The sequence below is a fragment of the Adiantum capillus-veneris genome, chromosome 9, assembly GCF_014529385.1.
Source record: "Adiantum capillus-veneris isolate H3 chromosome 9, ASM1452938v2, whole genome shotgun sequence".
NCBI classification, from domain to species: Eukaryota; Viridiplantae; Streptophyta; class Polypodiopsida; order Polypodiales; family Pteridaceae; genus Adiantum; species Adiantum capillus-veneris.
In genome coordinates, this window is record NC_140939.1 from 95,406,250 (window position 1) to 95,418,750 (window position 12,501).

Below are 12,501 nucleotides of genomic sequence, written 5' to 3' on the forward strand. Positions count from 1 at the left end.
ATTTTCCAATTCAGATTGGAACCTTGTGTAAAAAAATCATCAAAATAGGGTCCATTTCTGGCAGCAAAAGTCTTCATGTGGTCCCCTTAGCTTAGACTTTCATTTGATTCCAAAGGACACCTCATGCCATATGAAAGAATGACATTGCTCTTTGACAATGTTTTATAATCATGCTTGCAATAATGCATTAAAATAAGTGTATCTTTGAAATCATGCCACCTAGTGTCCCACTAGGATTTGATTCCCTCCTAGTAGCTATTTAAAAAGAAATATGAGAAAAATATGAAAAATAATAGAATATATATATATTGGAGTTTACCCTGGATATAGGATCTAGCTAGGGTGTGAGATGATAATGAGATAGTAGAAATAAAGAATCAATACTTTTTGCCCCAAGTTAAAGAGGCGGAGCTATTGATGCTTTTCCCATAGTATTTTTTGATGGTAAAGTAAGAATAGGTTACCCTTGAGAAAATAATAGGATGAGATAGAAGGCTTATTATTATACTTAAATATGCATATGTACATTATAGGAAAGATAATTATGTATCTAAAAAATTACAAGATAACTCTTGTAGCATGCGTTCCCACTATGTACGTGTCACAGCCCGACATCCACCCCCTCCTCCGTCATGTGCCAGCCTCATGGTAACTCGTGAAAGAAATTGTATCCCCTGTCATCCCATGACCTCCTCCAAGATCATATGGGTTACCTAAAAACTTGTATTGTACTAAGCATTGAGATTCTCCGCATCTTTTCATTCCTCTCGAATTAGAAGGAATTGTTATATACATCTGTCTCCAAAACATCTGTAACAAATCTCCATTATGCGCAAAATCTTCATGACGTAGAGACATAAGTTCCTCATCCTCCTCTTCAAAAAACACTTCCAGGCTTCCTGTAATATACTTGAAAGATTTTTGAAACTGCACTTCAACCTTCTCACCAACCTCTAAATCCATATGTACCTCTTTCGCATAGAAGTCTGAATCTGCAACTTCATTCTCAAAAGAATCCTCTAGATAGTCTTTCTCAACATCGAGAGAAACCTCAGAAATATGCATGGTAAACCTCTCATCAATTCTCTCACCTTTTACCAAATACCTCTCCAGCTTTACATCATAAAACTTTGCATACCTCTCAAATATGGTGTCTAATTCCCTTTCCAAATCATCCTGGTAGGTATGCTCCCGGTCACTTGTAACCGACTGCTCAAAAACCTCCTTGGAGTTAGTCTCTGACACAATATCTTCACCCCTTCTTCCTTTTTGACCCATCTCTAAATTATCTTCAACTAAATCATGTCTCCACTCATCTAGGGAGAACCCTTCTTCATTACATGACTCTGGTATCAGCATAGAGCTAGCATCCTCTTCTTGCTTCAAGGCATCACCATGTATACCCTTCCTATCCATAGCAGATAGATGCTCACAAACCTGCTTGCAATTTATACCCTGTGACACAAGACCTAAATCCCTTTTATGCCTTAGATATTGTTTGCATACCTGCAGGCAACCGAAATTCTTAAAACCCTGTATAGTAGGCACTTTATGGCAAGCATCTTTATTTGCATCTTCACACAGATCAGAAATATCACCCCAATCATAGACCATATCCAAAGAGGTTTCTTGCTCTTCTACTCTATCCTCTGATGTCACTTCAACCTGTATAGCATTCCCAAACATTTCTCTATCTTTGATTTGTGAATCTTGAAGATTCATAGCTTCATCCGCAGAACCCCAATCCTCATGCAGAGAATTTGCATCTGTCATTCTTGCAAACACGACTTCAAAAACTTCATCATCATGAATAGGCAATCCAAAATCAGCTGTTGCTGAAGACTCCAAACTTTGCATAACACCTTCCTCTACCATGGAATTGTGAAAGCTTGCTGCATCTAGCTCTAAATAAGGCACCCCATATATACAATACATACATATTACTCTGTCAATGCACTCCTCTTCTTCCACCTCGTCTAGCTAAGGTACTTCACAATCCGTAATGCTACTAGCATAGCTATACTCACAAAGGAAGAGATTTTTAGTCACCCCCTCTAAATTAGCACTTTGGCAGCTAGGCATATCCATTTGGGTAGTACCACATGCATCAAACTCGCATAGGAAAGCATTGATAATGACTTCTTCATCCTAGTATATGTCTTCAGCATAGGCATCCGGCTCTTCTAAACTTGGTAAAAGTTCCTAGATCTGCTCAAAAGTAGATTGTAGCACATCACTAATATAGCCGTCTTCCACCTTCTTTTCCTTCACATCCTCTGTCAAAACCATAGCATCCTCATCCTTGTATAGACACTCATCTGCATCTTCAAACGAATCAAAAGGAGCGTCCAAATCATCTATCATAGCCGACGAGTTTTCATCATCCTCTAAGTCTCTTTGAGCCATTTCAGGCGCTTGGATAGCATCATGAGAGTCACTATCTTGAGATACGAAGGTTACAAGACCCAAACGTGCATAAATAGCTTCCACTATGTCTGCTTCATCTGCATACAATAAATTTGCATCTTGCAAAAGATATGCTTCTAAATTAGCCAATATGGATGTGTTGACATTTGCATGGCTTACAGGAGACACCAACTCTAGCTGGTCACATCCACTTCCACTCTGCTCCATCTCTTGGTCATGATGTTCCAAGCATACCTGTGTTATAGCTGTAGAAAACTCACCCCAGTTGCTTGCATATACACTTGCATAGTCTTGAACTTGGTGCTTGAAATCATCACTCACAAGTTCAACAAATGCTGCAATCATCCGAGCTTCTGGAATTGCTTGAAGCCTCATCTCTATCACATAGCACTCAAGATATCCTTCTGGATCATAGCCTTCGAATATATTAAGCTTATTATATACGGATTGCCTAGCGCTTTCAATCGCCTTTTGAATCCGGTCTTCTTCTTCAAGCCATTTGCATCTGTCTGCAAGCTCTTTCATTTCAGCATATAGCTGCTCCACTTTGCTAGCCATCTTAACGTACTCTTACCCCGGCTTGTTCACGTTAGGTTCACCAAAAATATATCGAGAAATTTTCGGTCTTGCCAGGAAAGCACCGGGCTTATGGCTCTGAGAGTTTGTGAGAGAACTCCAAAAAAACTATATGAAGAACTTAAATCATAGATGCCATGAAGACTAGGTTTTGGAAGGAAGTGCAATCAAAGAAGCCCCACTCTTTCTCTCTTGTACTCACACACACAAAGAAAGAACACAAAAGAGAGTGTCAAAACAACACAAAGATGAAAACATCAAGGCTATGGTCATATCGTATCATGCGTAATATGAAAGGGTTAATAGATGAGTTAATGGCATTCAATCTTGGCTGACCAAATAGGCTACGAATTGTTCTTTGGAATGTAGTTTTGTGCTTACCATAATATATATATATATATATATTGTCTAGTGATTGGGATTAATTGTGTGTACAAATCCTCTTGGTTCATAGCAAGATAACTACGCTTACGTCAAAAGAAAAGTTATAGTCTATGAGAGGTAGTATAATGGGATCCGGTGATAGAAGTATTTCATTGAGCCTTTCTGGGCCAAAGAGAAACACTATACGTTGTTGAAAGTGTATTTTACAGCTAATCCATACGTTAATTCTAATAGATCGTACAGAGTGAAAGCGATAGAAATTATCATCATGTGGGTTATTCATCTAAGATAGTATGTGAGAAATGTAGATATAAGAGAAGTGAAGAGATGAGAAGTTTCCCTCCCAAGCCCTATTCTTGCCCGTAGGCAATAAGGATACTGCGGGGAGAGATGCACCTGTAGAAAAAAGAACCTAGAATTTGTAGAGAGGATGAATTACTAAGAATGAGAGCGATAGGTTTGGTTAAGGATATGAGATTAGATACATATACATATATATATATATATATATATATATATATATATATATGTTAGATTAGAGATGAAAAAGAAAACAACAAGAAATCAAGAAAACATCAATGTAAAACACATCTTACTTGACAAACCCTTCGGCACCATTATTGATGGAGAGAGAAGAAGAGGGGAGAATTCAACTTTGATTGATACACCAAGTCCACGACCTTCTTTGATTAGAGTTGATCTTCCAAGGATAGCATGCAAAAATGGCTAGTCTTCCTCTAGGAGAAAGTGTAAGCTTAGGCTTATGTTAATGGCTATGTACAATTTGGCATTACTACTCACTCCCTCATGAATTCCTCTCATCAATGGCTTGAATGCTTGAGTTCTTTTCAAGGAGAAGAGGTCCCCTTTTATAGGTGAAGGGAATCCCCAAGGGTTTATACAATAACAGAGGAGCCAGTGTGAACAAAAATTGGAAAAGTTGGAAATGAGCTGTCACTGCATGATGTGGACAGACTGGGTCGAGTATTTTGATCATATCTCCTCAACCATGGCTCCAAATAAAAAAGTAAAAATATGGCAGAAACTTCAACTCATTAGCTACGATTTTCATTTTAAAATCATTTTCCAATTCGGATTGGAACCTTGTGTAAAAAAATCATCAAAATAGGGTCCATTTCTGGCAGCAAAAGTCTTCCTGTGATCCCCTTAGCCTAGACTTTCATTTGATTCCAAAGGACACCTCATGCCATATGAAAGAATGACATTGCTCTTTGACAAAGTTTTATAATCATGCTTGCAATAATGCATTAAAATAAGTGTATCTTTGAAATCATGCCACCTAGTGTCCCACTAGGATTTGATTCCCTCCTAGTAGCTATTTAAAAAGAAATATGAGAAAAATATGAAAAATACATAGAATATATATATATTGGAGTTTACCCTAGATATAGGATCTAGCTAGGGTGTGAGATGATAATGAGATAGTAGAAATAAAGAATCAATGCTTTTTGCCCCAAGTTAAAGAGGCGGAGCTATTGATGCTTTTCCCATAGTATTTTCTGATGGTAAAGTAAGAATAGGTTACCCTTGAGAAAAATAATAGGATGAGATAGAAGGCTTATTATTATACTTAAATATGCATATGTACATTATAGGAAAGATAATTATGTATCTAAAAAATTACAAGGTAACTCTTGTAGCATGCGTTCCCACTATGTACGTGTCACAGCACGATCCCAGTGTGTGGTGAGAGAGAGAGAGAGAGAGAGAGAGAGAGAGAGAGAGAGAGAGAGAGAGGGGGGGGGGGGGGGGGGCTCTCGTGGGGGTTTGTGTTCGGTACCGTTTTTGCCGTGACACATGGCTGTCATTTAAAGTGCACCATCTAAAGTACCTTCAAGGGTTCATGCCGACGCACTGTGGTAGAGAGAGAGAGAGAGAGAGAGAGAGAGAGAGAGAGAGAGAGAGAGAGAGAGAGAGAGAGAGAGAGAGAGAGAGAGAGAGAGAAAGAACAGAGGAGGTGGCATTGGGCAAATAGAAGCAGAAGAAAAGGAGCAAGGGAAAGCAGAAGGAGAAGCTCCATAATATTATGGTTTTGTTTGATGAGGTTACTTATGATAAGTTTCTTTTTGAGGTTCCAAAGTACAAGCTTATTACCCCATCCATCCTATCAAATCGATCAAGGATGAAAGTGTCACTTTCTCGCAAAGCTATTAGTAGGGACTTGATGGCCATAGGTACCTCTTGTAGCTGCTCACCAATGCTCATGAAAATTCATTTTTCCAAACATAAAAAATTCCTTTCCTTGAATTTTCCAAGAGAAAATTTTAGCAAATTAGGTTTTCTTTTTGGGTTATTGCACTATTTTTCTCTATTTTGGTACGGAATTTCTCCTTTTCCTCTTGCTCTCAACCGACATATTTGAAATTGAAAACGGCACAATATTAAGTTGAGACAAAGGTTACTGGCGGCGTAAGAAACTATCCTGAGAGACCTTAAATATCTATCAACGTAAGAAATTATCAGAGGAGGAGAGTTGAACTCAAGAGCTGTTATTCAAGAGGTAAATGGCATAACCAGTCTACCACACTTTGATAATTAAAAAGCTATACCATTTTCCTCTTTCTATTATCGCACACACATCCCAAAAACTATCCCTTATAGATCCCGACGAGCCTTGAGCTGCCAGAGAGGGAAATTCTGCGATATTGCACGGAGCGACAAGTGAGAATAGAGAGACAGGTTCGTGCTTGAAGCGACGATGGCGGGTGGGGGCATGGGAGTGCAGAAGAACAAGTTCATCGAGCAATTATGGGCTACCAATCGCGAGAATCTGGAGATGTATTTTAAATTCGATCGTCGCAACGCCGCCCTTATCTTAACCTTTGGCGTTCTCCACAAGAAGATATAGAAATTTTCTCATGTAGGAAAACGGAGTCTTTTTCAATGTTTTTTATACATTGCATACATCATGAGCTTGCATAACATCATGAGCTTCTGCTAGTGAGGCACCGCATACCTCGCTAGGTACGATTGGGGGCAGGGGACCCCTAGCCCTCCGTGGTAGGTATGCGATGCCTTGCTACCATACCTAGCTAGGTATGCGATGCCTCGCTAATAGCAAAAGCTCATGATGTTGATGTAAGTTACAATGTGGGAATTATTGTGAGAGTTTCTCCAAAACTTCTTGTGCTCGTTCCCATCGTCATTGTTGTAGAACAACACAAACATGACTTGGACTACAATAGGAAACCCACAAAAAACGGACCTTTTTGAGCTTTGGAACACTACTGGAAGGCCAAGGGAAGGTTGCCATAAGTTTATTTTTGAGTGCTTATGAATTGAAGACGCTAAGACGCTAAGTGCTTTGTGAGCTTGTGAGTTTCTATGGAAGCACAGGATGGAACTCTTGTTGATTAATTCGTAATGTTTCGTAATTCGTAATGTCGTAACGTGCACGCGCCGAAGCGCGGTGCGAGAGAGAGAGAGAGAGAGAGAGAGAGAGAGAGAGAGAGAGAGAGAGAGAGAGAGAGAGAGAGAGAGAGAGAGAGAGAGAGAGAGAGACGACGTCTTGCTGATAGCGGCTTGCGCCTCCAAACTTGTTTTACAGCCAGTCCAAAGGACTCTTCAACCGGCTCAAGGCTCCCATTTTTGGGCTTGAGCTTGATTAGCGTGCAGTTCATCCGCGAACTAAATGATATCCGGCTACCAGCTCCCAGCGGGTCGACGAGGTGCAAGCCTATAAATTGGACTCATACTGGTGATCGACGTTGTGGGAACATATGGGCCGCAAATATTATACAGGTTCTGTGTTGGACGGCCAAGGCTAGCTGACGTTGGATGCATAATGGCTTCCATGTATTGTTCTTGAGGAAGCCGATTAACGTGATTATGTACTGGAACATGTTCGTTTGCGCGAGCAGTGTCATTTTGCATCATGGTCGTGCCTTGATTGTAGAAGCTCTGATCTTTGCAGAATAGTAAACAAAAACGTGCTTCATTCGCTCTGAACATTAATCAAACATACGAGCCAAACAAACAAACCTGTAGTCTGTGTTGGTCTGTAGCATTTAGATGATACGCAACAATGAGATCATAGGCATGCATTTCTCTCTTGATAAGATGAAGGCATTTCAATGGTAGCCTCCACTCAGAGGGGGCCTGATATGAGATGCAGGTTGCAGTCACATAGGATTCACAGTAGCGGTTTTATGCTTTAATAGTCTCCAAACGATTGGTGTTGGTTGTAAAAAGGGCCCACAACCACCCTCTACTCTAGAGGTGATCTGACGATGAAGCAACCTGCCAGCTCAGCCATGTATGGCATATGAGAATGCAGCCGTCCCCTTATTTCACCCCCTAGAGGTGGTTTTATTAGGCCTATGTGAAGGCAGTCTTACACATAGTCGGTGACTGTCGGGCCTATGGGAGGGTGCTCTATGAGGTCATGCAAATGAGACTATACAAGGGAATTAATAGGATTTTTCCTTGGCTCTGACACCGACCTTCACTTTCTTTTTCAAGTCTGAGACCTCCCGTTCGATGGTTCGTCACCTGCAGCAAACGACTTTGATTTTGATTGGGCCTTCCGGCGCCAAAGGATGCCATCAAAAAACCCTTATCGCATTTAGCTACATGGAAGAGCATTGACTTGGACTCATCAACACATGTACGATTAGTCTTCATTCCGATGCATGCAGCCATTCACGTTGCCGATCATGGGAAGACAGGGGCGTGGTGGCCCGTGGAGTAAGCTGGGCCAGGCTGCGTTTTTCTGCCAAACAAAGCTTACGAACGGCTCATTGGTGCAAAAGTCTCTAGATCTGACTAAAATGTCGATGACAAGCTTGACAACAACAACAATGCCATCCCTCCTCAACCTAATGATGGCAACCCACAATCCAAGAAGGCTTCACCCGCCAATGATGATCCTGCCCATTGAGCCTAGTGCAATAATTCAATGTTGTTCTTCATTTAGGGGGGTCCACAATTATTTGGCCCGCCAAAGAAAGACTTTTGAATTTTGTGGCCTTTGTTGCCGCAACCAGATACTGTCATCAGATTTTCCTAAGTTGAGGAAGCTGCCTTTGACAGATCAAGACCTCCACCTCTTTGTTGGTGTTGGAATTTGGAATCATGGGTAACTTTGTACTTTGATTGTTTAGGAACTTTTTGTCTGACTTATATAAGTATTGGTGCGATTTGTAGAGAGAGAGAGAGAGAGAGAGAGAGAGAGAGAGAGAGAGAGAGAGAGAGAGAGAGAGAGAGAGAGAGAGAGAAATTTAGTGTGTGTGCATGGGCATGTGTTTTCTCATGTGCCTTGAATTGCCTTCAAGGGCGTAGACTAACATGTGGTGCTAGAGAGAGAGAGAGAGAGAGTCTCCAACATGACACTGAAAAAAACGCAACAGTAGGCCTGTGACGTGCCAAGATGTATGCCGGCGCATGCGGATCCACCAAGAAGATTTTGAGAGATTTACACTATCATCCAGATTATTCATTCCCATAGTGATCGTGATAACACAATCTCAACCCAATGAACTTTGAAGGTAGGAGGTGTTATGGTTTTGGAATGATATCTGGCTTCATGAAGAATCTGCACTAGCTTCATGAAGGCAATGCAAGTGGTGAATCCTAAGGGGCACACAGCCAAGAATAAACAATCCAAAGGGTCACAATTGGCACAAAGGGTGAATAATCCTAAGGGGCATAGGTTGTAAGAGAGGGAATAATCCAGAGGGATACAAATTAAGTCCACAACTATATCTCCTAGTAGATGGTGTCTCTTGCTAGTGTTAGCAAATGGGAAAGCACGATGTGCATGTACTATATCTCCTAGTAGATGCTGTATCTTGCTAGTGTTAGCAGATGGAAAAGCACTATGTGGATGTCTACATCACAACAAATAAGGGGGGTGCCACACAATCATTGTGATGGTCCCTTCTCTTTGCAACCAGCCTACAGATGAGCTACTCCTGCAAATATGACAAAGGCATCAAATGAAAGCTGATGCAAGTCAAAGATTGTTTACCTACTCTACATACATGGTCAAGTTGTGTATCTGGAGCCCTTTATCAACCTTCAAATTGGAGGAAAGTTCAAGCTAAAACTAGACACCTACGAGTTAGAATTACAACATTCTAGCTAGATTTTGAGCATGATTTGAAGAATAATAAAACTAAGAAATTTTTCAAGTTTTGACGTAACAGCTATTTAGTTTTTAGTATTCCCTTGTTTTCTTCAATTACAAAAGTGTGTTTTTGGCAAGCCTTGGCTAGGACACCATCTAAAACCATTATTATTGGTATGTGTCCATGCAATTTTATTTGAGAGGGTCATGTTCAAGAAAGTCGGTTATTCTCTTTCACCTAAACCATTGAGCTTCCTCCTTGTAAACATGCAAACAAGAAGTACAAGTAGAAAATTACAAATTTGTATGATTTTTGAACTACTTATATATTTTATCAATTTTTATGCCCTTTTCAAATGTTGTAGTCCGATAATCTTGACATAATGCTGCCATACTTCACAATGTGGAGATAATAGAGGGAGGAATGATGGCTTCTTGTGACAAAATTACTCACCCTATTAGTAGAGGCAACAATCTTGCACCCATACCAAACCTAGTTGTGTCAATCCATTAGAATGTTATGATGTTGAAAAAAAGAAAGAAAAACCGAGAGAATGAGGAGCTCTTTTTTATAAGAGGATTTGTCGAAACTGTTTTATTTTTGTTAGCGTGGATCTACCCTTGTGTTATAATACTAATTTTTTCTTTTTAGCTATTTTCCATGGGCCCTACATTTGTAACTACACCTAAAATAGGAAAATTTATTCTTTTTTATGAGACAGTTCTACCAATGCTCTAAAAAAGGGGTTTCTAGCTTTACACAATTCAAATTGGTTTAAACTTGAGAAAGAGGTTTCTAGAATGGACACAATAAAAGTGTTGTAGAACTCATGCTTGTGAAAAATTGCTAGTATCTTTATAATTGTTTATTTTAGTCCTTATGCTATTATACTCCATAGCAAATATTTCTATTTTACAGCCATCACTAGCTCATTAGACTTGCATATTAGAGGACTTGCAACTCATAGACAGCCATACACGCCCTAAAGTTTCATACATTGTAATAGCACTATATATCTTTCTATTGACATGTCAAAAAATTTAAATTTTGGGCATTGCTAGTGTGGTGTGTGGCCGAATGGCCTTGGTGTGAGTGAACCCAGGTCGTATGTGCCAAGATAGTGTGCAGTCAGTTGTATTCTCAATATAAGGAGGTGCTCGTGCTTGCATGAGATACACTCAGTTTGGTCTCAATCTTGCTCTACATTTGGGTAAGGGGTAGAGGTGGTAGTCACGTTTCACTTCTTGCTCAGACCACATTTGTCTCCGTCTTCCCTAGCTCTCTTGTTTGATACGGGCTAGCTACTCCTGCGATTCTTTGATTATGCTCTACGAGCTCCCTTTCTCCTGCTAAGTTTTGCCTATTTATCGTCGTGAAATCCCTCGTGGTTGCCCTTGAAGGTCTTGCTTTCCTAAACCATGGCATGGTACTCTGTTTGGATCCACTAACTCTACAACGGATCCACTGGTGGTGGTTGTAAGTACGCTTCTGCTGCTCTTGCTTCCCTTGTTTCTTCTCTTCAGGCGACATGCTCGCCCTCCTTCTCAGAGTGAGATTGTCGTGGAAGATGAATCTACATCACGTCATGCTGAGACACGTAGGATGCAAAGGCGAAACTTGGATGGAAGTTCATAGAGAGGAAGAGGAAGAAGTTGAAACCAGCTATTATACTCCCAAATCTTCAAAGAAGAAGGAGACGAAGAAGCAAGATAAAGGAGCTCGAAGACAGGCTGAAGATGCATCCCGTGATCTTTGCAAGCAAAAACAAGACAGATATGCGATATGCAGAGATGCATCGGTGTAAGGATGAAGAGAGAGAGGCGGAGGAGCTACGCAAGGATGAAGAAGCTAGGCTGCAGAGAATCAAAGAGGAGGGGGCTGCAAACGCAGAGTTTGAAAAGTGGAAGGATGCTTTCACTCTAGATAATGAAGGGACCACGAAAGAGGATTTGAAGCAAGAAACTGGTGGCTTGCTGCATGACTTTATTGAGTACATCAAGAGCCACAATTGTGTACAATTGGAAGATCTTGCAGCAACAGAGTTTCATATGCGCACACAGGACTTCATTAGCAGGATCGTGTCTTTGGAGGAAGTAGGCCGCCTATCAGGTGTTATGGATGACAGAGAAAATTTCATTACCTTCTCCTCAGTTTTTCTTAAGTTTTGATCATGTCTCGACCTTTTGCAAATGTTTCTTTAAACATTTGTTGGATTTAGCTCTTAGCATTACTTGGTGTTCAATAAAGAATGGACTCACACGCACCAAACTCCTTTTGGAAGTGATGTATGTCGTAAAAAGATAACATAATTGTTATTATGATGTAGCCTTCAGTATTTCCTCGTTTTGTCCATTACATCGGGATAGCGACCTGATGTTTGTATAAGCAAGATGTTCAAGTTTCATGTCTTGATGATGATCGGCATGATGACGAGTCTAGCGCCCAAGCTCAGTTTCTTAGTCCTTAAGCCGTTGTATGATCACTCCCCCCAGATGAAGCGTTGGAGTTGATTCCTTCCTGTTGAGTCCATTCCTAGCCCAAAATTCTAAAAAGATGTCCATCTTTTTCTCCCTAAGGGGGGAGGTGTGGTGTGTGGCCGAATGACCTTGGTGTGAACCCAGGTCCTATGTGCCAAGATAGTGTGCAGTCAGTTGTATTCTCAATATAAGGAGGTGCTCGTGCTTGCATGAGATACACTCAATTTGGTCTCAATGTTGCTCTACATTTGGGTACACCACACTAGCTTAGTGTCTACACATTAGTGATTGTATATATATAAGCTACAAAAGAATATTGAAATCACGTGAAAAATAACACCTCTACCCGCTCCATTGGTTTGTGTGCTAAAAGTTAAGAGATATCCTTGCCTTTTTGTTATTCTAGCTTACTCTTTTGCTTGGTTTAGAGATTGCTCAAAAAATCTTGCTCGGAGTTAAGGATCTTTCATACCAAAGTAAGATTATGGTGCTAAGTTTTAAGCTGAAAAAATCACAAAAATTTAGTACAGTTTTAACAAAATTTCCAT

The 12,501-nt window shown here is 40.4% G+C and overlaps 1 pseudogene; it reads left to right on the forward strand.

Annotated features, from left to right (window-relative positions):
- Positions 1-10,875: 10,875 nt before the first annotated feature.
- Positions 10,876-12,156, forward strand: LOC147450840 (DDRGK domain-containing protein 1 pseudogene; annotated as a pseudogene).
- The last annotated feature ends 345 nt before the right edge of the window (positions 12,157-12,501 follow it).